This window comes from Gracilinanus agilis, chromosome 2 (assembly GCF_016433145.1).
Source record: "Gracilinanus agilis isolate LMUSP501 chromosome 2, AgileGrace, whole genome shotgun sequence".
Classification (NCBI taxonomy): Eukaryota; Metazoa; Chordata; class Mammalia; order Didelphimorphia; family Didelphidae; genus Gracilinanus; species Gracilinanus agilis.
This window is the reverse complement of record NC_058131.1, coordinates 555,498,067-555,503,113: the sequence shown is the minus strand read 5'-3', so window position 1 is coordinate 555,503,113 and position 5,047 is coordinate 555,498,067. Positions and strand designations below refer to the sequence as shown.

Genomic DNA, 5,047 nt, shown 5'->3' with positions numbered 1-5,047 from the left:
GTACATGTTGTATCACCCAAGTGAATGTAAGCCTCTCAAAGGGCAAGGACTGTTTCATTTTGTATCTTCAATACCTAGCTCAGTGCCTGAGTCATAGTAGGTCCTTAATTAATTTTTGTTGAATGAATGCAGTGGTCAGTACATGGACAGAAAAAAAAAAGGAGAAGAAGAAGAAACCCAGATGATGACCATGGGAAGCATTGCATTATCACTAGAATAGCTATTGGAGTTAGAGCTGAAGGGGCCAAATAGTACAGGATCCTCATAAAACTTTGATGATTCAACTATTTTCCTTTCTATCCTCATGAGTAAACAGGGCCACTCAATTAGGAAATTATATACACAGTAATTTGTAGAGGCAAGCGTGGTGTAGCTCTCTTAGGGCGGAGAGAAAGGAGGTCTTGGTGCCACCACAAGGATTCTTATTGGTGGTAAGAAATGCCAGCAGAGAGAAATAAACCATGGCCCCTTTCCAGGCCTTCATACTTGGTTGACACATCAGGAAAGGGAGGAAACCATTAAACTTTTTTTTTAATGTGACCCGATGAGTATATTTTTAGGGTGTTGTCACACGGTGCTTGTTGATACAGGTGTATTAACTCCTTTGGCATGCACCAGCTGGCATGAATGGCATCCCCTGGCTCAGGTCACCTGGAAGGAAGGAGGCCTGGGACAGACTTTTATCCCCAAACCAGGAAGTATCTGGCTTCAACCTGTTCCTGGATATGAGGTGCACATGCCAGCCACAAGCTTCCACCAAGCCTGAGATTGTCCCCATCACCTCCTGGCCAACCATACAGCTCTGTAAGGAGCACAAACAAAGAAGCTACTCAAAGGTTTTCTCAGTAGTTATTTGGATTCAACTGGAAGCAGAAGCTATTCTCGGTCAGACTGGGTGAGGAAAGGTGGTGGTTCTCTGGGGTTGGGGTTGGACAGAATTTAAGGAGAAAAGATTGCAGAGATGAGGGTGAAAGGGGAGGAAAGGGTGGATAAAGAGAAAGGAAGGCTTTTCCTAGGCTGATGATAGAACTCAGAGGGGGTGGGAGCAGGATGATGCAAGTGAGCAAAGGGCACAATAAGGTAGAGACAAGAGCAGTGTGGGCAGTAGAGAAATAAGGATGGAAGCACAATGGGGGTAAAGAGAGAGGAATACAGTGACCTGAACAGAGAAGGGGGCATAAAGGACAAGAGGACCTGGGACCATCGTGGGGGAAGGAGGACTGGAATTAGCAGGGGACTAAGGATAAAGGTTTATAGAGAGAGGGTAGGAGTGATGTGAACAAGGAAGGGAATGCTGTGCTGTACAGGGATGAAAGCACGGAGTAAAAAGGAAAGAAATAATCAAGTTTTATCAAGCACCTAATATATGCTGGGCACTATAAGAAGTGCTGGGGAATCAAAGGGGAAGAGGCAATTTCCACTCTCCATGAGCCCACAGTGAAGGATATTGGAGAGTAGTGGAGAAAAAGGAAATAGGGAGGAAAATTGGGGAATAGAGGGTTATGGGGAGGTGAGGAGGGGAGGATTGTGGTGGGGATATGAGGAGACTGGAGAAAATGAGGTAACAGAGGATGGGGAGATTGTGGAATGAGTGGGGATGAGGCACAGTCATGAATGGTAAAAGGAACACATTGAGGTAAATGGAATGGGTACACAGCTGGCAAAAGAGACAGTAACTACAACCAGAGGTGGGGGCCACTGATTTCTTGAATGTTTAGCTTCTTTCCCTTTGCCCCTTAAATTTTCCCTTCTCCAGGAGAGATGGCATCAGCTCTGGCAGGTCCCTGGCCCCTATTGCTTCTCTTTCTGGGACTGTGGGAGGTCCCAGTCAGCGCAAAGCCCAAGAACCTGACCGATGCCCAGTGGTTCCAACTTCAGCATGTACAGCCTAGCCCTCTCAAGTGCAACAGGGCCATGGGAAGGATTAACTATTACAAGCAGCACTGTAAGCGCCTTAACACCTTCCTACACGACTCCTTCCCAAACGTGGCCACTGTCTGTGAATCCCCCAGTGTGGCCTGTAAGAATGGGCAGGAGAACTGTCATCAGAGCCCCGGCACGACTTCGATGACCCAGTGTGACCTCACCTCGGGGAAATACCCCAACTGCAAGTACAGCAACACTGCCCTTGACAGAGCCTTCATTGTGGCCTGTGATCCCCCTGAAGCCAGTGATCCCCCTGGATATCAGCTGGTTCCTGTGCACCTGGATCGCACCATTTAGCACCTGAGTCCTCTGTCCAAGACTGCATTTGGAAAGCTGACCCACTGGTTCTCTTGTTGCCTTCTGCACTGGCCCCTAGAGATCCTCTCTTCTACTTTAGACTTTCAAGGGGATGACTAATGTTGAGGGAGGGGGACAGGCTGAAGAGAAATAACTGCTGGGAGTAAAGCCAAGAAGACTGCTATTAATCCTCTCATTGCTGCTTCTCCACAGACTCACCCATGCTCAATGAGACTAAATAAACTACATAAAATATTTAAATTAAAAAATAAACTAAATAAAATGGATTTTCATTCCATTATCTTTCTCCATCACTACCATTTTTCTGTCCTCCCCCTAATCCCACAGCCCAGTGACCCCAGTGGAAAGAAATTGGCAATAACTATCAATAAACAATACGTTTTCTTATGTGTCAGGCATTGTGCTTAGTGCTGAGGATACAAATTTAAAAAATTTTTTAAAAGATAGCTCCTATCCCCAAAGATCTTATAATTTAATGGGACATGACAACATGCAAAAGGAAGCTGGAAAGAATAGGGACAGGGTGTATCTGTCACAGGTATGGTGGAAAAGTCAGAGATTTCCCATAGTAGTACAGCCTGGTGAAAAATCAGATGTCCTGAACTGAGCTCCCTCCTAAAATTAAGGTTTTGGAGTTAATGGCTCCATTCTTCAATCAGAGGGGCAGAGGGTAGTGCTGAGGTAGAGTACTGAGGCTAATGAGAACTTGCAGGATGATGTTTTCTCAATAATTTTCCTGATTGCTCATTGGCTACAGGAGGAGGTGGATGGAGGGGAGGGAAAGAACATGATTCATGTAACCATGGGGAAAATATCCTAAAATAAATAAATAAATGAACTTAAAAAAAAAAAGAATATCAAGGGGAAAAAAATGAGCTTCCTGGGATATGGTGGAAAAGTCAGAAATGTCCCAGAGTAGTATAGTCAGGTAAGAAATGAGTCAGACTTTCTCCTTAAACAGAAGTGTTGGAGTCATTGGTTCCATCTTTTGATCTTCAATCAGAGGGGTAGACACACAAATATTTATTAAATTGAGAAGTTCCTGGAGATGGGGGCAGGAACTATTCCTGCCCCACCCTAGACTAAACTATATTCGATCAGGGAGAGGAATGGAGAAGAATCCCATATTTCCTCCAGCTCAAAGTCCTGATAGCCCCGTATGGGGATGAGGAGATGTCATGGTGCAGTAGAAAGACCAGGAGCATAGCCATGAGGCAACTACTTAGCTATATTATTATCCTTATTTTATAGATGAGAAAATTGAGGCTTAATGAGATTAAGCAATTTGCACTTCGCCATAGGGACACAAGGAGATGTCCAAAATACCATTTGAACCCAGGTCTTCCTACCTCAAACCCAGCACTCTATCCAGGCTCCAAGTCAAACAGTACCCACCGTGCTTCATTCTAAGAAAGGCTTAAAATGAGGCAAATAGACCCAGAGAAGAGTTATGTGACTTTCCAAAGGTTCCTAGCTCACTAGTGGTCAAACCAGTAATAGAATCTGGCCATCCTGATGTCAACATCTGTGCTCTGTACAACACAACTGAGAAAAAAGTTGAAAGATGTGCAGTCAAGGACAGCGTCGTGTATTTAAGCAGAACCTCCAACAGTTCTGACCAGAGCGCACCCCACAGAGCTTGCTCCAATAACACACTGACCCTGACCCTTTCCAGGCAGTCAGAAGTGCTGGTTCAGTATTGAAAGACCTGGGACTTTGGGATGATGAAGCAATTACTTGATAGGGGAGTTGGGGGAAAGGAGCCACATCAAAGCTTCATTAGAGGGGCATCTAGACTGCTCAATGGTTTGAGAGTTAAGCCTAGAGACGGGAGTAGGGAAGAGGGAGGTTACTGGGTTCAGATCTGGCCTCAGATACTTGCTAGCTAGTGACCCTGGGCAAGTCATTAACCCCAGTTGCCTAACCCTTACCATTCTTCTGCCTCGAATTTAATAGTGGTTTTAAGATGGAAAGTAAGGAGTTGGTTTTTTTTTAAAGCTTCATTAGAGAGGGTTGACCACTAAAATCCAGAAGAGTTTGTCCCATCTCAGCAGACCTTAAAATAAGTGACCATAAAATATATACTGCATAAAAGCACTGGTATAACCTATATCAGACTAGTGGAAGAAGGGAAAGAGGGAGAAAATCTGAATCTTAAAATGTCAGAAAATAATTGTCAAAAGTGGTTTCTATGTGGAACTGAAAAAAAAATACATGCATAAATAATTTTTTTTAATTAGTGTCCATAGGCTGATGCTCTGTCTTTTTACTCAAGGACTTGGCTCATGATACTGTCTCTCCCTGGGACTTCCTGTGAAGTGGCTTAAGGGAAGAGTAGTGCTCTCATCTTTGCTGCTGTTCCTCTGTGTGTGTGTGTGTGTGTGTGTGTGTGTGTGTGTGTGTGTGTGTGTGTGTGTGTGCAAGTGCCTGGGCAGCAATCAATTGTGAAAGACTTTTCAGAGTCTTTCTGGGTCTCTCAGTTGGTATTAAAGGTGACACCCCCTAAGCTGTCCACTAAGAGAAAGACAACCCAGGAAAAGGAGAAATCTTGGACCAGCTTTCCAGACAGACACCTTGAAGAAGGAGTTCAGATTCTGCAGAGCCAAGGGAAGGTGGAATGCCTTTTCAGCAGTCCTGAAAAAGGTTTCATCATCCAATGTTTTTAAATATTAAGAATAATAATATCTCTGGTTTTGCTTTGAGTTTAAGTCTCTGTCAATATATGCCTATGAGTGTTTATCGTTTTAAACATTCCTTTTTGTATGGAGGAAATAAATAACTTTCCTATATCTGACTTGCACAT

General features: G+C 44.1%; 1 pseudogene; it reads left to right on the top strand.

The window, feature by feature from the left end:
- Positions 1-725: 725 nt before the first annotated feature.
- LOC123236048 lies at positions 726-2,223 on the top strand (annotated as a pseudogene).
- Positions 2,224-5,047: the final 2,824 nt, after the last annotated feature.